We start from the raw sequence: 22126 nt of genomic DNA on the forward strand, positions 1-22126 counted from the left end.
TTGAGACATTTCGCACCTTTTTGTGGACCTACTCTCACATCTGAGGACCTTCCCTTTGTGCGTGGGATAGTTTTAGTCCATACAAAGCTCAGGCCAAACTTCACAGACCTCACACAAGGCCTCGACACCATTAAGAAATAATAAGCGTCTTTAACAAAGAGCAAGGAATGTTAGAACAGGACGTTACCTTCCCTTTTACTGGGGGAGGACTTCTGCTGGGAAGACCCATAAAATTGTTTAAAACCTAATATGGGGTCATAACCTCCTTACAATGAGAAATACCAGAAAGGCCTCAGACAGGGATATGAGCTGAGCCTACATGGAGGGACATATGGGGGTGGTGTGGTCCTATGAGTGGAGGGACATATGGGGGTGGTGTGGTCCTATGAGTGGAGGGACATAATGGGGGTGGTGTGGTCCTATGAGTGGAGGGACATATGGGGGTGGTGTGGTCCTATGAGTGGAGGGACATATGGGGGTGGTGTGGTCCTATGAGTGGAGGGACATATGGGGGTGGTGTGGTCCTATGAGTGGAGGGACATAATGGGGGTGGTGTGGTCCTATGAGTGGAGGGACATATGGGGGTGGTGTGGTCCTATGAGTGGAGGGACATATGGGGGTGGTGTGGTCCTATGAGTGGAGGAACATATGGGGGTGGTGTGGTCCTATGACTGGAGGGACATATGGGGGTGGTGTGGTCCTATGAGTGGAGGGACATATGGGGGTGGTGTGGTCCTATGACTGGAGGGACATATGGGGGTGGTGTGGTCCTATGACTGGAGGGACATATGGGGGTGGTGTGGTCCTATGAGTGGAGGGACATATGAGGGTGGTGTGGTCCTATGACTGGAGGGACATATGGGGGTGGTGTGGTCCTATGACTGGAGGGACATATGAGGGTGGTGTGGTCCTATGACTGGAGGGACATATGGCGGTGGTGTCGTCCTATGACTGGAGGAACATATGGGGGTGGTGTGGTCCTATGAGTGGATGGACATATGTGGGTGGTGTGGTCCTATGAGTGGAGGAACATATGGGGGTGGTGTGGTCCTATGACTGGAGGAACATATGGGGGTGGTGTGGTCCTATGAGTGGAGGGACATATGGGGGTGGTGTGGTCCTATGACTGGAGGGACATATGGGGGTGGTGTGGTCCTATGACTGGAGGAACATATGGGGGTGGTGTGGTCCTATGACTGGAGGGACATATGTGGGTGAGGTGGTCCTATGACTGGAGGGACATATGGGGGTGGTGTGGTCCTATGAGTGGAGGTACATATGGGGGTGGTGTGGTCCACACATGTTCTCAATGTGATAATGGAGATCAGATGGGTTTCTTCAGGTTGCTGATTGCCTCTTAAATGTTGCCTTCAACATCTCCAGAAGCTGAGAGCCTATCGTGACCTCTACAGCAGGGTGCGGGAGTATGCAACTATTTGGATGAGGAGATCTTGGTCCTCAGAAGGGTTTAATTCCATGGGAGGTGTCGAGAGGCCCAGAAGACATCTTCCTTGGTTTAAGACCCTTAAGAAGACCAGCTTTTGGAAGGGGGATGATGTAGATACAGCTGAATGTGGTAGCCACCAGCTCAGAGATGAAGCCATGATCTATAAGCCACATTCCGGAGAACCTGGCCAAAACCGATGGAAGACGACCCCCACCAACATTTTCTTTCTTGTTTTTCAGTCCTGGAGTTGTCTGATGGTCTTCTATTTCTCCTTCTTCTGGTCCGGAATAAGATATTCCCAGGTTATTCTCCTTCTAATACACATTGGATGGACATCTCTTAGATTTAGGCTTACGACCAGGGGCATAACTTGAAGGGTTTGGTCATACCCTAGGCCCAGGAATAGACTCTAGCTAAGGCCGGTTAGCCAATCAGTGGTTGGATCCATGGCCCACCTTCTGCAGTGATTGGCGGAGTGGTTGCCCCTATTATTTACGGCGAGTCCCATAAGTTATGATTCTATTTTACCCTGAAAACCGCTTTAAGGAAATCTCCCTAGGAACACAGATTAGGCCTTGGTGACCGCCCCCAATCTGGTGACACAGAGAAGAGATCAATTTCATCCTACATAAAAGAAGACTTATGCTTAGTGCAGGATCCCAGGGGGCGGAGCATGATACCGGGGTTCTACCACGACCAATAGGAGACTCTGTGTGCAAAGTCCCTCCCCCGAGGGAACTGCACTAGAAATCCCACATTATTGGACTCATTTATGGTAAAGTAGAGATGGTAAAGATATCGCTGGCTCATCGTATTATGAAATTACCGCTGTGTGGACACCTACAGACCTCCCGAGCTTAATACAAGGTCTAAAGTTTCGATTCTGATTCACTGATTTGCAGCAGGGGAAAAAAGGTTAATGTGGTAGATCAAGGACATTCCCACTGTCCTTGATCTACCACATTAACCTTTCTCCCCTGCTGCAAATCTGTGAATCAGAATCGAAAGTTTAGACCTTGGATTAAGCTCGGGAGGTCTGTAGGTGTCCACACAGCGGTAATTTCATAATACGATGAGCCAGCGATATCTTTACCATCTCTACTTTACCATAAATGAGTCCAATAATGTGGGATTTCTAGTGCAGTTCCCTCAGGGGAGGGACTTTGCACACAGAGTCTCCTATTGGTCGTGGTAGAACCCCTGCATCATGCTCCGCCCCCTGGGATCCTGCACTAAGCATGAGTCTTCTTTTATGAATATTAAGCCTCTCTGGTCTCCTACTTTTACCCTCCGTTCCTCTTTCCTTCCATTTTCCTGGAGTCTCACCTAGTGACCTACATATCTACAGGAATCCGTTCACAATCCTTGACCTTACCACTAGAAATTCCATGACGTCACCCCCGGAAAAACCTATCTTTTATTAACCATTGCCCTCCCGGAGCATTGTATAGGAAACTGCAGCATGCGAACATCTCGCTCTGTGTTAATATTACCTAATCCCACTGATCAGTGGTGGAGACATGGTGGGACCATATAAGGATGAAGATGTGGGGTCTGTATGTAGGATTTTCCAGTGGGGGTCACGTTGAGCATGACCTGTGCAGGTTACAGTAATTTATAGCATGGGGCTGTGGTGCAGGCAGCCCCCCTCCTCCGCTCGCCCCCTGCCATGGAGACCCTAAGCCCTACACAAGGCAGATAATCCCGGCCGGGGCGGCGTGATGCATATTACATGTCCTCCTTTCTTCCCATTATTAGGGCCGCTGGTCCATTCGGCCCTTTTGAAGTAGGTGGCAGCTGCAGGAAAAGAATAAAACCTCTTTCTGCCAATGACCTTGGAAATCAGGGAACGCTCGCCCACTTCAAGGCCCCCCCGCCCAAATCACCGGCAGAAGGAGAAGGGGAATGCGCTACTTAGCATATCCCTGCCGCCTCGGAACATCATGATATTTGGGATGAGAGTGAGGTCATGTGCAGTGATGTCATTGTCATTCTGCTCCCGTCTCCCGGCACAATGGCCGCCTCTCTTTGTGTCGGTGACACCGCGGCCTCGCATTCCCTTCGCATTCTTGCAGCCCACACCACACTGCGCTTCTGTCAGTCTCGGGCCCCGGCTCGTGTGAAAGGGCCTTGTTGACAGCTCGGGCCAGGCTCACGCTTCAGGAATCCAAAGAATCGGGGGCGGCATAAAGGCGGCCTGTGACGGCGGACGGACATTGACCGCCATCGCCTTTGTAGGACATTGTAATCCTCATTAATATTGTAATTCTCGGGGGGCGTCCATAATGCCAGGGGTGGGGGCTCTGGCTGTTGATGCAACTTTAATTTGTCTTCCAGGGGCCCCTGGCTATATGACACGTAGACCCTGTATAGCGGCCATTATTCCCAGGATGTCGCCATCCTATTCATCGAGCCTCGCTCACCCTGCGGCCCCCCGTGTGCAGAGGATGCGGCCCCCCATGTGATCTGAATATTAAGAATCGCCACAATCTGTTCAGTCCGAGCCGTACCAGGGACAAAAGACAAAAATCATGAACACTGCACTTGGGACTCTTTGAAAAACATCTGCCCTGATGGACAAGGCTTAAAGGGGCAGGAATCAGGGATCAGGCTCAGGCTTCAGGAACAGACTCAGGTACTCTGGACTCTGGGCAGGTTCAAGCTCAGGTACAGATTCAGATTTGGATTCAGGGTCAGATGAAGTGTCAGGGTCGGGTTCAGGCTCAGGTAAAGACGTAGGGTCAGGTTCAGGTACAGACTAAGGGTCGGGTTCAGGTACAGACTAAGGGTCGGGTTCAGGTACAGACTCAGGATCGAGTTCAGGCTCAGGTACAGACTAAGGGTCGGGTTCAGGTACAGACTCAGGGTCGGGTTCAGGCTCAGGTACAGACTAAGGGTCGGGTTAATGCTCAGGCTCAGGTACAGACTAAGGGTCGGGTTCAGGTACAGACGCAGGGTCGGGTTCTGGCTCAGGTACAGACTAAGGGTCGGGTTCAGGTACAGACTAAGAGTCGGGTTCAGGCTCAGGTAAAGACTAAGGGTTGGGTTCAGGCTCAGTTACAAACACAGGGTCGGGTTCTGGCTCAGGTACAGACTCAGGGTTGAGTTCAGGCTCAGGTACAGACTAAGGGTCGGGTTCTGGCTCAGGTACAGACTAAGGGTCGGGTTCAGGTACAGACTCAAGGTCGAGTTCAGGCTCAGGTACAGACTAAGTGTCGGGTTCTGGCTCAAACTCAGGTTCAGGCTCAGTTACAGGCTCAGACTCAGGTTCAGGCTCAGTCACAGACGAAGGGTCAGGTTCTGGCTCAGGTAACAGACTCAGGGTCGAGTTCAGGCTCAGGTACAGACTCAGGGTCGAGTTCAGGTTCATGTACAGACTCAGGGTCAGGTTCAGGTAGAGACTAAGGGTCGGGTTCTGGCTCAGGTAGAGACTAAGGGTCGGGTTCAGGTACAGACTCAGGGTCGGGTTCAGGCTCAGGTACAGTCTCAGGGTCGGGTTCTGGCTAAGGTACAGACTAAGGGTCGGGTTCAGGTACAGACTCAGGGTCGGGTTCAGGCTCAGGTACAGACTAAGGGTCGGGTTCAGGTACAGACTCAGGGTCGGGTTCAGGCTCAGGCTCATACTCAGGTTCAGGCTCAGTTACAGACACAGGGTCAGGTTCTGACTTAGGTACAGACTCAGGGTCGAGTTCAGGCTCAGGTACAGACTTAGGGTCGGGTTCAGGCTCAGGTAAAGACTTAGGGTCAGGTTCAGGTACAGACTAAGGGTCGGGTTCAGGTACAGACTAAGGGTCGGGTTCAGGTACAGACTCAGGATCGGGTTCAGGCTCAGGTACAGACTAAGGGTCGGGTTCAGGTACAGACTCAGGGTCGGGTTCACGCTCAGGTACAGACTAAGGGTCGGGTTAATGCTCAGGCTCAGGTACAGACTAAGGGTCGGGTTCAGGTACAGACGCAGGGTCGGGTTCTGGCTCAGGTACAGACTAAGGGTCTGGTTCAGGTACAGACTAAGGGTCGGGTTCAGGCTCAGGTAAAGACTAAGGGTTGGGTTCAGGCTCAGTTACAAACACAGGGTCTGGTTCTGGCTCAGGTACAGACTCAGGGTTGAGTTCAGGCTCAGGTACAGACTAAGGGTCGGGTTCTGGCTCAGGTACAAACTAAGGGTCGGGTTCAGGTACAGACTCAAGGTCGAGTTCAGGCTCAGGTACAGACTAAGTGTGGGGTTCTGGCTCAAACTCAGGTTCAGGCTCAGTTACAGGCTCAGACTCAGGTTCAGGCTCAGTTACAGACTAAGGGTCGAGTTCTGGCTCAGGTACAGACTAAGGGTCGGGTTCTGGCTCAGGTACAGACTCAGGGTCGAGTTCAGGTACAGACTAAGGGTTGGGTTTTGGCTCAGGTACAGACTCAGGGTCGGGTTCAGGTACAGACTAAGGGTCGGGTTCAGGCTCAGGTACAGACTCAGGGTCGGGTTCAGGCTCAGTGTCAGATACAGACTCAGGTTCAGGGTCGGGTTCAAGCTCAGGGTCAGTTACAGACTCAGGTACAGGCTCAATGTCGGTTTCAGGCTCAGGGTCAGATACAGACTCAGGTTCAGGCTCAGGGTCGGGTTCAGGCATTTCCCCTACAAAGCACTGATCGGCCAATCAATGATCCCACCTGTAGGGTCTAGGGGGAGCACTGGTCAGTATTATGAGTCTGGGGGCCTGCATGACCCCTTGCTAGCTCGGTGGGTGTGGCCTCTCGGTCCAGATTTGTTACAATGTATCAGTGATGCCCATTAATGTCTCCCATCTCTCGGCGCAGATTCGTTCGTCTTTGTCCCTCCTTGACCTACTTTGTATCTGCGTCTGTGGAGCTGATGATCATTTCTGTAATTCGGGGAGTTTAACCCTTTAGTGACCCCCCACCTGGGAGATTCTCACAGTAGAGCCGGCGCTGTCCCCTGCGGCTCATCATCTCCAGGCTGCGGCTATTGATTAGTCTCAGATGCAGCGGCGGCAGATTAGCAGGCGGCCGCCATCTTTGGGGTGATTTGGGCTAATACCCCGCTCTGATGGACATCGCTAATCCAATGTAAGGCCAAAATCAATCCGGACATTTCTGTATTACACGCGGCTGGACGCAGAATCTCCGATAATCCTCCCGCAGGACGCCGAGTATTGATCCCCACACACACAGATCCGTCCACAGAGAGAACTATTATTGATATTCTATAAAGACGACAGAACTGAGCGACAGAAATCACATGTACATAGACTGTGACCCCAGGGGCCGACTATCTATCTATCTATCTATCTATCTCATATCTATCTATCTATCTATCTATCTATCTATCTCATATCTATCTCTCTATCTATCTATCTATCTATCTATCTCCTATCTATCTATCTATCTATCTATCTATCTATCTATCTCCTATCTATCTATCTATCTATCTATCTATCTCCTATCTATCTCCTATCTATCTATCTATCTATCTATCTATCTATCTATCTATCTATCTCCTATCTATCTATCTATCTATCTCATATCTATCTATCTATCTACTATCTATCTATCTATCTATTGTTATGCTATATAGGATTGTTTCCCCTAAATCCCTTCCTCATCCAATCCCTACCCTTCCTTGGTTGAACTTGATGGACAAGTGTCTTTTTTCAACCGTATAAACTATGAAACTAGGTACAGACTCAAGGTCGAGTTCAGGCTCAGGTACAGACTAAGTGTCGGGTTCTGGCTCAAACTCAGGTTCAGGCTCAGTTACAGACTAAGGGTCGAGTTCTGGCTCAGGTACAGACTAAGGGTCGGGTTCTGGCTCAGGTACAGACTCAGGGTCGAGTTCAGGTACAGACTAAGGGTTGGGTTTTGGCTCAGGTACAGACTCAGGGTCGAGTTCAGGTACAGACTAAGGGTTGGGTTTTGGCTCAGGTACAGACTCAGGGTCGGGTTCAGGTACAGACTAATGGTCGGGTTCTGGCTCAGGTACAGACTCAGGGTCGGGTTCTGGCTCAGGTACAGACTCAGGGTCGAGTTCAGGCTCAGGTACAGACTCAGGGTCGAGTTCAGGCTCAGGTACAGACTCAGGGTCGGGTTCAGGCTCAGGTACTGACTAAGGGTCGGGTTCAGACTCAGGGTCGGGTTCAGGCTCAGGTACAGATTAATGGTCGGGTTCAGGCTCAGACTCAGGTTCAGGCTCAGTTACAGACTCAGGGTCGAGTTCAGGCTCAGGTACAGACTAAGGGTCGGGTTCAGGCTCAGACTCAGGTTCAGGCTCAGGTACAGACTCAGGGTCGAGTTCAGGCTCAGGTACAGACTAAGGGTTGGGTTCAGGCTCAGTTGCAGACTCAGGGTCGGGTTCTGGCTCAGGTACAGACTCAGGGTCGAGTTCAGGCTAAGGTACAGACTAAGGGTCGGGTTCAGGTACAGACTAAGGGTCGGGTTCAGGCTCAGACTCAGGTTCAGGCTCAGGTGCAGACTAAGGGTTGGGTTCAGGCTCAGTTACAGACACAGGGTTGAGTTCAGGCTCAGGGTCAGACTAAGGGTCCGGTTCATGCTCAGACTCAGGTTCAGGCTCAGTTCCAGACTCAGGGTCGGGTTCAGGCTCAGGTACAGACTAAGGGTCGGGTTCAGGCTCAGGTACAGACTAAGGGTCGGGTTCAGGTACAGACTAAGGGTCGGGTCCAGGTTCACGTACAGACTAAGGGTCGGGTTCAGGCGCAGGCTCATACTCAGGTTCAGGCTCAGGTACAGACTAAGGGTTGGGTTCAGGCTCAGTTACAGACACAGGGTCAGGTTCTGGCTCAGGTACAGACTCAGGGTCGAGTTCAGGCTCAGGTAAAGACTAAGGGTCGGGTTCTGGCTCAGTTACAGACTCAGGGTCGAGTTCAGGCTCAGGTACAGACTAAGGGTCGGGTTCTGGCTCAGGTACAGACTAAGGGTCGGGTTCAGGTACAGACTCAGGGTCGGGTTCAGGTACAGACTCAGGGTCGGGTTCAGGCTCAGGTACTGACTAAGGGTAAGGTTCAGGTTCATGTACAGACTAAGGGTAGGGTTCTGGCTCAGGTACAGACTAAGGGTCGAGTTCAGGCTCAGGTACAGACTAAAGGTCGGGTTCTGGCTCAGGTACAGACTCAGGGTCGAGTTCAGGCTCAGGTACAGACTAAGGGTCGGGTTCAGGCTCTGGTACAGACTAATGGTCGGGTTCAGGCTCAGACTCAGGTTCAGGCTCAGTTACAGACTCAGGGTCGAGTTCAGGCTCAGGTACAGACTAAGGGTCGGGTTCAGGCTCAGACTCAGGTTCAGGCTCAGGTACAGACTCAGGGTCGAGTTCAGGCTCAGGTACAGACTAAGGGTTGGGTTCAGGCTCAGTTGCAGACTCAGGGTCGGGTTCTGGCTCAGGTACAGACTCAGGGTCGAGTTCAGGCTAAGGTACAGACTAAGGGTCGGGTTCAGGTACAGACTAAGGGTCGGGTTCAGGCTCAGACTCAGGTTCAGGCTCAGGTGCAGACTAAGGGTTGGGTTCAGGCTCAGTTACAGACACAGGGTTGAGTTCAGGCTCAGGGTCAGACTAAGGGTCCGGTTCATGCTCAGACTCAGGTTCAGGCTCAGTTCCAGACTCAGGGTCGGGTTCAGGCTCAGGTACAGACTAAGGGTTGGGTTCAGGCTCAGTTGCAGACTCAGGGTCGGGTTCTGGCTCAGGTACAGACTCAGGGTCGAGTTCAGGCTCAGACTCAGGTTCAGGCTCAGGTGCAGACTAAGGGTTGGGTTCAGGCTCAGTTACAGACACAGGGTTGAGTTCAGGCTCAGGGTCAGACTAAGGGTCCGGTTCATGCTCAGACTCAGGTTCAGGCTAAGGGTCGGGTTCAGGTACAGACTAAGGGTCGGGTCCAGGTTCACGTACAGACTAAGGGTCGGGTTCAGGCGCAGGCTCATACTCAGGTTCAGGCTCAGGTGCAGACTAAGGGTTGGGTTCAGGCTCAGTTACAGACACAGGGTCAGGTTCTGGCTCAGGTACAGACTCAGGGTCGAGTTCAGGCTCAGGTAAAGACTAAGGGTCGGGTTCTGGCTCAGTTACAGACTCAGGGTCGAGTTCAGGCTCAGGTACAGACTAAGGGTCGGGTTCTGGCTCAGGTACAGACTAAGGGTCGGGTTCAGGTACAGACTCAGGGTCGGGTTCAGGCTCAGGTACTGACTAAGGGTCAGGTTCAGGTTCATGTACAGACTAAGGGTAGGGTTCTGGCTCAGGTACAGACTACGGGTCGAGTTCAGGCTCAGGTACAGACTAAGGGTCGGGTTCTGGCTCAGGTACAGACTAAGGGTCGGGTTCAGGTACAGACTCAGGGTCGGGTTCAGACTCAGGGTCGGGTTCAGGCTCAGGTACAGACTAAGGGTCGGGTTCAGGCTCAGGTACAGACTAAGGGTTGGGTATCTATCTCCTATCTATCTATCTATTTATCTATCTATCTCCTATCTATCTATCTCATATCTATCTATCTATCTATCTATCTATCTATCTATCTATCTCCTATCTATCTATCTCCTATCTATCTATCTATCTGTCTATCTATCTATCTCCTATCTATCCATCTATCTATCTCCTATCTATCCATCTATCTATCTATCCATCTCCTATCTATCTCCTATCTATCTATCTATCTATCTATCTATCTATCTCCTATCTATCCATCTATCTATCTATCTATCTATCTATCTATCTATCTATCTATCTATCTATCTCCTATCTAGCTATCTATCTCCTATCTATCTATCTCCTATCTATCTATCTATCTATCTATCTATCTATCTATCTCATATCTATCTATCTGTCTATCTATCTATCTCCTATCTATCTATCTATCTATCTATCTATCTATCTCCTATCTATCCATCTATCTATCTATCTATCTATCTATCTATCTATCTATCTATCTCCTATCTATCTATCTCCTATCTATCTATCTATCTATCTCCTATCTATCTATCTCCTATCTATCTATCTATCTATCTATCTATCTATCTATCTATCTATTTATCTATCTCCTATCTATCTATCTCCTATCTATCTATCTATCTCCTATCTATCCATCTATCTCTCTATCTCCTATCTATCTATCTATCTATCTATCTATCTCCTATCTATCTATCTCCTATCTATCTATCTATCTATCTATCTATCTATCTATCTCCTATCTATCTATCTATCTATCTATCTCCTATCTATCTATCTATCTATCTCCTATCTATCTATCTATCTATCTATCTATCTATCTATCTATCTATCTATCTCCTATCTATCTATCTATCTATCTCCTATCTATCTATCTATCTCCTATCTATCTATCTCCTATCTATCTATCTATCTATCTATCCCCTATCTATCTATCTATCTATCTATCTATCTATCTATCTATCTATCTATCTATCTCCTATCTATCTCCTATCTCCTATCTATCTATCTATCTATCTATCTATCTATCTATCTATCTATCTCCTATCTATCTATCTCCTATCTATCTATCTCATATCTATCTATCTCCTATCTATCTATCTATCTATCTATCTATCTATCTATCTATCTCCTATCTATCCATCTATCTATCTATCTATCTATCTATCTATCTATCTATCTATCTCCTATCTATCCATCTATCTATCTAACCTATCTTACCTCTGGTTGCCCCCCGGTCACACTCTGCGGCCCCTTATCTCTGGTTGCCCCCCGGTTACACTCTGCGGCCCCTTATCACTGGTTGCCCCCCCGGTCACACTCTGCGGCTCCTTATCTCTGGTTGCCCCCCGGTCACACTCTGCGGCCCCTTATCTCTGGTTGCCCCCCGGTCACACTCTGCGGCCCCTTATCTCTGGTTGCCCCCCCGGTCACACTCTGCGCCCCTTATCTCTGGTTGCCCCCCGGTTACACTCTGCGGCCCCTTATCACTGGTTGCCCCCCCGGTCACACTCTGCGGCTCCTTATCTCTGGTTGCCCCCCGGTCACACTCTGCGGCCCCTTATCTCTGGTTGCCCCCCGGTCACACTCTGCGGCCCCTTATCTCTGGTTGCCCCCCCGGTCACACTCTGCGCCCCTTATCTCTGGTTGCCCCCCGGTCACACTCTGCGGCCCCTTATCTCTGGTTGCCCCCCGGTCACACTCTGCGGCCCCTTATCTCTGGTTGCCCCCCGGTCACACTCTGCGGCCCCTTATCTCTGGTTGCCCCCCGGTTACACTCTGCGGCCCCTTATCTCTGGTTGCCCCCCGGTCACAATCTGCGGCCCCTTATCTCTGGTTGCCCCCCGGTCACACTCTGCGGCCCCTTATCTCTGGTTGCCCCCCGGTCACACTCTGCGGCCCCTTATCTCTGGTTGCCCCCCGGTCACACTCTGCGGCCCCTTATCACTGGTTGCCCCCCCGGTCACACTCTGCGCCCCTTATCTCTGGTTGCCCCCCGGTCACACTCTGCGGCCCCTTATCTCTGGTTGCCCCCCGGTCACACTCTGCGGCCCCTTATCTCTGGTTGCCCCCCGGTCACACTCTGCGGCCCCTTATCTCTGGTTGCCCCCCGGTCACACTCTGCGGCCCCTTATCTCTGGTTGCCCCCCGGTCACACTCTGCGCCCCTTATCTCTGGTTGCCCCCCGGTCACACTCTGCGCCCCTTATCTCTGGTTGCCCCCCGGTCACACTCTGCGCCCCTTATCTCTGGTTGCCCCCCGGTCACACTCTGCGGCCCCTTATCTCTGGTTGCCCCCCGGTCACACTCTGCGGCCCCTTATCTCTGGTTGCCCCCCGGTCACACTCTGCGGCCCCTTATCTCTGGTTGCCCCCCGGTCACACTCTGCGGCCCCTTATCTCTGGTTGCCCCCCCGGTCACACTCTGCGCCCCTTATCTCTGGTTGCCCCCCCGGTCACACTCTGCGCCCCTTATCCCTGGTTGCCCCCCGGTCACACTCTGCGGCCCCTTATCTCTGGTTGCCCTCCGGTCACACTCTGCGGCCCCTTATCTCTGGTTGCCCCCCGGTCACACTCTGCGGCCCCTTATCTCTGGTTGCCCCCCGGTCACACTCTGCGGCCCCTTATCTCTGGTTGCCCCCCGGTCACACTCTGCGGCTCCTTATCACTGGTTGCCCCCCCGGTCACACTCTGCGGCCCCTTATCTCTGGTTGCCCCCCGGTCATACTCTGCGGCCCCTTATCTCTGGTTGCCCCCCGGTCACACTCTGCGGCCCCTTATCTCTGGTTGCCCCCCGGTCACACTCTGCGGCCCCTTATCTCTGGTTGCCCCCCGGTCACACTCTGCGGCCCCTTATCTCTGGTTGCCCCCCCGGTCACACTCTGCGGCCCCTTATCTCTGGTTGCCCCCCGGTCACACTCTGCGGCCCCTTATCTCTGGTTGCCCCCCGGTCACACTCTGCGGCCCCTTATCTCTGGTTGCCCCCTGGTCACACTCTGCGGCCCCTTATCTCTGGTTGCCCCCCGGTCACACTCTGCGGCCCCTTATCACTGGTTGCCCCCCCGGTCACACTCTGCGGCCCCTTATCTCTGGTTGCCCCCCGGTCACACTCTGCGGCCCCTTATCTCTGGTTGCCCCCCGGTCACACTCTGCGGCCCCTTATCTCTGGTTGCCCCCCGGTCATGCTCTGCGGCCCCTTATCTCTGGTTGCCCCCCGGTCACACTCTGCGGCCCCTTATCCCTGGTTGCCCCCCCGGTCACACTCTGCGGCCCCTTATCTCTGGTTGCCCCCCGGTCATACTCTGCGGCCCCTTATCTCTGGTTGCCCCCCGGTCACACTCTGCGCCCCTTATCTCTGGTTGCCCCCCGTTCACACTCTGCGGTCCCTTATCAATGGTTGCCCCCCGGTCATGCTCTGCGGTCCCTTATCTCTGGTTGCCTCCCGGTCACACTCTGCGGCCCCTTATCTCTGGTTGCCCCCCGGTTACACTCTGCGGCCCCTTATCACTGGTTGCCCCCCCGGTCACACTCTGCGGCTCCTTATCTCTGGTTGCCCCCCGGTCACACTCTGCGGTCCCTTATCTCTGGTTGCCCCCCGGTCACACTCTGCGCCCCTTATCTCTGGTTGCCCCCCGGTCACACTCTGCGGCCCCTTATCACTGGTTGCCCCCCGGTTACACTCTGCGGCCCCTTATCACTGGTTGCCCCCCCGGTCACACTCTGCGGCCCCTTATCTCTGGTTGCCCCCCGGTCACACTCTGCGGCCCCTTATCTCTGGTTGCCCCCCGTTCACACTCTGCGGCCCCTTATCTCTGGTTGCCCCCCGGTCACACTCTGCGGCTCCTTATCACTGGTTGCCCCCCCGGTCACACTCTGTGCCCCTTATCTCTGGTTGCCCCCCGGTCATGCTCTGCGGCCCCTTATCTCTGGTTGCCCCCCGGTCACACTCTGCGGCCCCTTATCTCTGGTTGCCCCCCGGTCACACTCTGCGGCCCCTTATCTCTGGTTGCCCCCCGGTCACACTCTGCGGCCCCTTATCTCTGGTTGCCCCCGGTCACACTCTGCGGCCCCTTATCTCTGGTTGCCCCCGGTCACACTCTGCGGCCCCTTATCTCTGGTTGCCCCCCGGTTACACTCTGCGGCCCCTTATCTCTGGTTGCCCCCCCGGTCACACTCTGCGGCCCCTTATCTCTGGTTGCCCCCCGGTCACACTCTGCGGCCCCTTATCTCTGGTTGCCCCCGGTCACACTCTGCACCCCTTATCTCTGGTTGCCCCCCCGGTCACACTCTGCGGCCCCTTATCTCTGGTTGCCCCCCGGTCACACTCTGCGGCCCCTTATCTCTGGTTGCCCCCCGGTCACACTCTGCGGCCCCTTATCTCTGGTTGCCCCCCGGTCACACTCTGCGGCCCCTTATCTCTGGTTGCCCCCCGGTCACACTCTGCGGCCCCTTATCCCTGGTTGCCCCCCCGGTCACACTCTGCGGCCCCCTATCTCTGGTTGCCCCCCGGTCACACTCTGCGGCCCCTTATCTCTGGTTGCCCCCCGGTCACACTCTGCGGCTCCTTATCACTGGTTGCCCCCCCGGTCACACTCTGCGGCCCCTTATCTCTGGTTGCCCCCCGGTCATACTCTGCGGCCCCTTATCTCTGGTTGCCCCCCGGTCACACTCTGCGGCCCCTTATCTCTGGTTGCCCCCCGGTCACACTCTGCGGCCCCTTATCTCTGGTTGCCCCCCGGTCATGCTCTGCGGCCCCTTATCTCTGGTTGCCCCCCGGTCACACTCTGCGGCCCCTTATCTCTGGTTGCCCCCCCGGTCACACTCTGCGGCCCCTTATCTCTGGTTGCCCCCCGGTCACACTCTGCGGCCCCTTATCTCTGGTTGCCCTCCGGTCACACTCTGCGGCCCCTTATCTCTGGTTGCCCCCCGGTCACACTCTGCGGCCCCTTATCTCTGGTTGCCCCCCGGTCACACTCTGCGCCCCTTATCTCTGGTTGCCCCCCGGTCACACTCTGCGCCCCTTATCACTGGTTGCCCCCCGGTCACACTCTGCGCCCCTTATCTCTGGTTGCCCCCCGGTCACACTCTGCGCCCCTTATCACTGGTTGCCCCCCGGTCACACTCTGCGCCCCTTATCACTGGTTGCCCCCCGGTCACACTCTGCGGCCCCTTATCTCTGGTTGCCCCCCGGTCACACTCTGCGCCCCTTATCTCTGGTTGCCCCCCGGTCACACTCTGCGGCCCCTTATCTCTGGTTGCCCCCCGGTCACACTCTGCGGCCCCTTATCTCTGGTTGCCCCCCGGTCACACTCTGCGGCCCCTTATCTCTGGTTGCCCCCCCGGTCACACTCTGCGGCCCCTTATCTCTGGTTGCCCCCCCGGTCACACTCTGCGGCCCCTTATCTCTGGTTGCCCCCCGGTCATACTCTGCGGCCCCTTATCTCTGGTTGCCCCCCGGTCACACTCTGCGGCCCCTTATCTCTGGTTGCCCCCCGGTCACACTCTGCGGCCCCTTATCTCTGGTTGCCCCCCGGTCACACTCTGCGGCCCATTATCCCTGGTTGCCCCCCCGGTCACACTCTGCGGCCCCTTATCTCTGGTTGCCCCCCCGGTCACACTCTGCGGCCCCTTATCTCTGGTTGCCCCCCGGTCACACTCTGCACCCCTTATCTCTGGTTGCCCCCGGTCACACTCTGCGGCCCCTTATCTCTGGTTGCCCCCCGGTCACACTCTGCGGCCCCTTATCTCTGGTTGCCCCCCGGTCACACTCTGCGGCCCCTTATCTCTGGTTGCCCCCCGGTCACACTCTGCGCCCCTTATCTCTGGTTGCCCCCCGGTCACACTCTGCGCCCCTTATCTCTGGTTGCCCCCCGGTCACACTCTGCGGCCCCTTATCTCTGGTTGCCCCCCGGTCACACTCTGCGGCCCATTATCCCTGGTTGCCCCCCCGGTCACACTCTGCGGCCCCTTATCTCTGGTTGCCCCCCGGTCATGCTCTGCGGCCCCTTATCTCTGGTTGCCCCCCGGTCACACTCTGCGGCCCCTTATCTCTGGTTGCCCCCCGGTCACACTCTGCGGCCCCTTATCTCTGGTTGCCCCCCGGTCACACTCTGCGCCCCTTATCTCTGGTTGCCCCCCGGTCACACTCTGCGCCCCTTATCTCTGGTTGCCCCCCGGTCACACTCTGCGGCCCCTTATCTCTGGTTGCCCCCCGGTCACACTCTGCGGCCCCTTATCTCTGGTTGCCCCCCGGTCACTCTCTGCGGCCCCTTATCTCTGGTTGCCCCCCGGTCACACTCTGCGGCCCCTTATCTCTGGTTGCCCCCGGTCACACTCTGCGGCCCCTTATCTCTGGTTGCCCCCCCGGTCACACTCTGCGGCCCCTTATCTCTGGTTGCCCCCCGGTCACACTCTGCGGCCCCTTATCTCTGGTTGCCCCCCGGTCACACTCTGCGCCCCATTTATCTCTGGTTGCCCCCCGGTCACACTCTGCGGCCCCTTATTTCTGGTTGCCCCCCCGGTCACACTCTGCGCCCCTTATCCCTGGTTGCCCCCCGGTCACACTCTGCGGCCCCTTATCTCTGGTTGCCCCCCGGTCACACTCTGCGGCCCCTTATCTCTGGTTGCCCCCCGGTCACACTCTGCGGCCCCTTATCTCTGGTTGCCCCCCGGTCACACTCTGCGGCCCCTTATCTCTGGTTGCCCCCCGGTCACACTCTGCGGCCCCTTATCTCTGGTTGCCCCCCGGTCACACTCTGCGGCCCCTTATCCCTGGTTGCCCCCCGGTCACACTCTGCGGCCTCTTATCCCTGGTTGCCCCCCAGTCACACTCTGTGGCCCCTTATCTCTGGTTGCCCCCCGGTCACACTCTGCGCCCCTTATCTCTGGTTGCCCCCCGGTCACACTCTGCGGCCCCTTATCTCTGGTTGCCCCCCGGTCATACTCTGCGGCCCCTTATCTCTGGTTGCCCCCCGGTCACACTCTGCGGCCCCTTATCTCTGGTTGCCCCCCGGTCATACTCTGCGGCCCCTTATCTCTGGTTGCCCCCCGGTCACACTCTGCGCCCCTTATCCCTGGTTGCCCCACGGTCACACTCTGCGGCCCCTTATCTCTGGTTGCCCCCCCGGTCACACTCTGCGGCCCCTTATCTCTGGTTGCGTCACACTCTGCGGCCCCTTATCTCTGGTTGCCCCCCGGTCACACTCTGCGGCCCCTTATCTCTGGTTGCCCCCCGGTCATACTCTGCGGCCCCTTATCTCTGGTTGCCCCCCGGTCACACTCTGCGCCCCTTATCTCTGGTTGCCCCCCGGTCATACTCTTTGGCCCCTTATCTCTGGTTGCCCCCCGGTCACACTCTGCGCCACTTATCCCTGGTTGCCCCCCGGTCACACTCTGTGGCCCCTTATCCCTGGTTGCCCCCCGGTCACACTCTGCGGCCCCTTATCCCTGGTTGCCCTCCGGTCACACTCTGCGGCCCCTTATCTCTGGTTGCCCCCCGGTCACACTCTGCGGCCCCTTATCTCTGGTTGCCCCCCGGTCACACTCTGCGGCCCCTTATCCCTGGTTGCCCTCCGGTCACACTCTGCGGCCCCTTATCTCTGGTTGCCCCCCGGTCACACTCTGCGGCCCCTTATCTCTGGTTGCCCTCCGGTCACACTCTGCGGCCCCTTATCTCTGGTTGCCTCCCGGTCATACTCTGCGGCCCCTTATCTCTGGTTGCCCCCCGGTCACACTCTGCGCCCCTTATCTCTGGTTGCCCCCCGGTCACACTCTGCGGCCCCTTATCTCTGGTTACCCCCCGGTCACACTCTGCGGCCCCTTATCTCTGGTTGCCCCCCGGTCACACTCTGTGGCCCCTTATCTCTGGTTGCCCCCCGGTCACACTCTGCGGCCCCTTATCTCTGGTTGCCCCCCGGTCACACTCTGCGGCCCCTTATCTCTGGTTGCCCCCCGGTCACACTCTGCGGCCCCTTATCTCTGGTTGCCCCCTGGTCACACTCTGCGGCCCCTTATCTCTGGTTGCCCCCTGGTCACACTCTGCGGCCCCTTATCTCTGGTTGCCCCCCCGGTCACACTCTGCGGCCCCTTATCTCTGGTTGCCCCCCGGTCACACTCTGCGGCCCCTTATCTCTGGTTGCCCCCCCGGTCACACTCTGCGGCCCCTTATCTCTGGTTGCCCCCCGGTCACACTCTGCGGCTCCTTATCTCTGGTTGCCCCCCGGTCACACTCTGCGGCCCCTTATCTCTGGTTGCCCCCCGGTCACACTCTGCGGCCCCTTATCTCTGGTTGCCCCCCGGTCACACTCTGCGGCCCCTTATCTCTGGTTGCCCCCCGGTCACACTCTGCGGCCCCTTATCTCTGGTTGCCCCCCAGTTACACTCTGCGGCCCCTTATCTCTGGTTGCCCCCCGGTTACACTCTGCGTCCCCTTATCTCTGGTTGCCCCCCGGTCACACTCTGCGGCCACTTATCTCTGGTTGCCCCCTGGTCACAGTCTGCGGCCCCCTATCTCTGGTTGCCCCCCGGTCACACTCTGCGGCCCCTTATCTCTGGTTGCCCCCCGGTTACACTCTGCGGCCCCTTATCTCTGGTTGCCCCCCCGGTCACACTCTGCGGCCCCTTATCTCTGGTTGCCCCCCAGTCATACTCTGCGGCCCCTTATCTCTGGTTGCCCCCCGGTCACACTCTGCGCCCCTTATCTCTGGTTGCCCCCCGGTTACACTCTGCGGCCCCTTATCTCTCGTTGCCCCCCGGTTACACTCTGCGGCCCCTTATCTCTGGTTGCCCCCCGGTCACACTCTGCGGCCCCTTATCTCTGGTTGCCCCCCGGTCACACTCTGCGGCCACTTATCTCTGGTACCCCCTGGTCACACTCTGCGGCCCCTTATCTCTGGTTGCCCCCCGGTTACACTCTGCGGCCCCTTATCTCTGGTTGCCCCCCGGTCACACTCTGCGCCCCTTATCTCTGGTTGCCCCCCGGTTACACTCTGCGTCCCCTTATCTCTGGTTGCCCCCCAGTCATACTCTGCGGCCCCTTATCTCTGGTTGCCCCCCGGTCACACTCTGCGGCCCCTTATCCCTGGTTGCCCCCCGGTCACACTCTGCGGCCCCTTATCTCTGGTTGCCCCCGGTCACACTCTGCGGCCCTTATCTCTGGTTGCCCCCCGGTCACACTCTGCGGCCCCTTATCTCTGGTTGCCCCCTGGTCACACTCTGCGGCCCCTTATCTCTGGTTGCCCCCTGGTCACACTCTGCGGCCCCTTATCTCTGGTTGCCCCCCGGTCACACTCTGCGGCCCCTTATCTCTGGTTGCCCCCCGGTCACACTCTGCGGCCCCTTATCTCTGGTTGCCCCCCGGTCACACTCTGCGGCCCCTTATCTCTGGTTGCCCCCGGTCACACTTTGCGGCCCCTTATCTCTGGTTGCCCCCCGGTCACTCTCTGCGGCCCCTTATCTCTGGTTGCCCCCTGGTCACACTCTGCGGCCCCTTATCTCTGGTTGCCCCCGGTCACACTCTGCGGCCCCCGTGTTGGTGTATTCCTAGAAATCCCATCTGTATGTGGAATGATCCCTCCAGCTGTTGGTAACATGTTGCCGGCTCGGGCTGGGGGTCCGCGTGTCTTGGGGTCCTGCTGCCAGTATTGTCTGTGAGTCCTCCGGCCGCCGCACACGTTACCAGCTGTTGTGTCGTCCTTGGAGTTGGCGCCGCTGTTTGGCAAGAAGTAAAATCCCTCGAAATAAAGGAATAATAGAAATCTGTGAACCCCTTCTATTCCCAGGAAGATGGATCCCGGGCTCCGGGGGAAAGATGAGGACGGTGCCCGCCCTGCCCAACAGCTGCCCCCGGCCGCTACACACAGCGCTCTGTCACATGGGGCCGGCACAACTGGGGCACAGAGACCCACAAGGAGACAATGCCACCAGGACCCCAGGGTCATAGCAGCCAGTGCTATGTAATGTCCTCACACTGCTGTGCTATCTGCGGCCAGTGTTATGTATTGTCCTCACACTGCTGTGCTCTCTGCAGCCAGTGCTATGTATTGTCCTCACACTGCTGTGCTCTCTGCAGCCAGTGCTATGTATTGTCCTCACACTGCTGTGCTCTCTGCAGCCAGTGTTATGTATTGTCCCTGGACAGGTGTGTAATCAGACCTCACACTGCTGTGCTCTGTGCTCTCTGCAGCCAGTGTTATGTATTGTCCCTGGAGGGAGGTGCAATCAGACCTCACACTGCTGTGCTCTGTGCTCTCTGCAGCCAGTGTTATGTATTCTCCCTGGAGAGATGTGTAATCAGACCTCACACTGCTGTGCCCTGTGCTCTCTGCAGCCAGTGTTATGTATTGTCCCTGGAGAGATGTGTAATCAGACCTCACACTGCTGTGCTCTGTGCTCTCTGCAGCCAGTGTTATGTATTGTCCCTGGAGAGATGTGTAATCAGACCTTTGTGTATGTTGTTAGTAGCAGCAGGACTGTGATATATGGATTTATATTCCATGCTTTGGGTTGCGTCCTCACACTGCTGTGCTCTTAGCTCTGTGCATTACACTGCTCTATTGAACTGGCTGTAGTATTCAACCATCAGTGTGGAGCAGCTTTCACTCAGAGCAGAGATGGAGGGCAGTGGCGGAGTACAATGCACTTGTTAACTTTAAAAATCCGGTCCGGCCAGGATTCAGTGCTGGACACTTACAGTAAGTGACTGCGGGACGGCTGCAACAGTCATCTCTCCATATTGTATGGTCCACCACACATGGACACAACAGTCGTCTCTCCATATTGTATGGTCCACCACACATGGACACAACAGTCGTCTCTCCATATGGTATGGTCCACCACACATGGACACAACAGTCGTCTCTCCATATTGTATGGTCCACCACACATGGACACAACAGTCGTCTCTCCATATTGTATGGTCCACCACACATGGACACAACAGTCGTCTCTCCATATTGTATGGTCCACCACACATGGACACAACAGTCGTCTCTCCATATGGTATGGTCCACCACACATGGACACAACAGTCGTCTCTCCATATTGTATGGTCCACCACACATGGACACAACAGTCGTCTCTCCATATGGTATGGTCCACCACACATGGACACAACAGTCGTCTCTCCATATGGTATGGTCCACCACACATGGACACAACAGTCATCTCTCCATATGGTATGGTCCACCACACATGGACACAACAGTCATCTCTCCATATTGTATGGTCCACCACACATGGACACAACAGTCGTCTCTCCATATTGTATGGTCCACCACACATGGACACAACAGTCGTCTATCCATATGGTATGGTCCACCACACATGGACACAACAGTCATCTCTCCATATTGTATGGTCCACCACACATGGACACAACAGTCGTCTCTCCATATGGTATGGTCCACCACACATGGACACAACAGTCGTCTCTCCATATTGTATGGTCCACCACACATGGACACAACAGTCGTCTCTCCATATTGTATGGTCCACCACACATGGACACAACAGTCGTCTCTCCATATTGTATGGTCCACCACACATGGACACAACAGTCGTCTCTCCATATTGTATGGTCCACCACACATGGACACAACAGTCGTCTCTCCATATTGTATGGTCCACCACACATGGACACAACAGTCGTCTCTCCATATTGTATGGTCCACCACACATGGACACAACAGTCGTCTCTCCATATTGTATGGTCCACCACACATGGACACAACAGTCGTCTCTCCATATTGTATGGTCCACCACACATGGACACAACAGTCGTGTCTCCATATTGTATGGTCCACCACACATGGACACAACAGTCGTCTCTCCATATGGTATGGTCCACCACACATGGACACAACCGTCGTCTCTCCATATGGTATGGTCCACCACACATGGACACAACAGTCGTCTCTCCATATGGTATGGTCCACCACACATGGACACAACAGTCGTCTCTCCATATTGTATGGTCCACCACACATGGACACAACAGTCGTCTCTTCATATTGTATGGTCCACCACACATGGACACAACAGTCGTCTCTCCATATTGTATGGTCCACCACACATGGACACAACAGTCGTCTCTCCATATGGTATGGTCCACCACACATGGACACAACAGTCGTCTCTCCATATTGTATGGTCCACCACACATGGACACAACAGTCGTCTCTCCATATTGTATGGTCCACCACACATGGACACAACAGTCATCTCTCCATATTGTATG

The 22126-nt window shown here is 55.4% G+C and overlaps 1 pseudogene; it reads right to left on the reverse strand.

The window, feature by feature from the left end:
* Positions 1-7207: 7207 nt before the first annotated feature.
* Positions 7208-20614, reverse strand: LOC140070285 (uncharacterized; annotated as a pseudogene).
* Positions 20615-22126: the final 1512 nt, after the last annotated feature.

The sequence above is a fragment of the Engystomops pustulosus genome, chromosome 7 (genome assembly GCF_040894005.1).
Source record: "Engystomops pustulosus chromosome 7, aEngPut4.maternal, whole genome shotgun sequence".
In the NCBI taxonomy this organism is placed as follows: domain Eukaryota; kingdom Metazoa; phylum Chordata; class Amphibia; order Anura; family Leptodactylidae; genus Engystomops; species Engystomops pustulosus.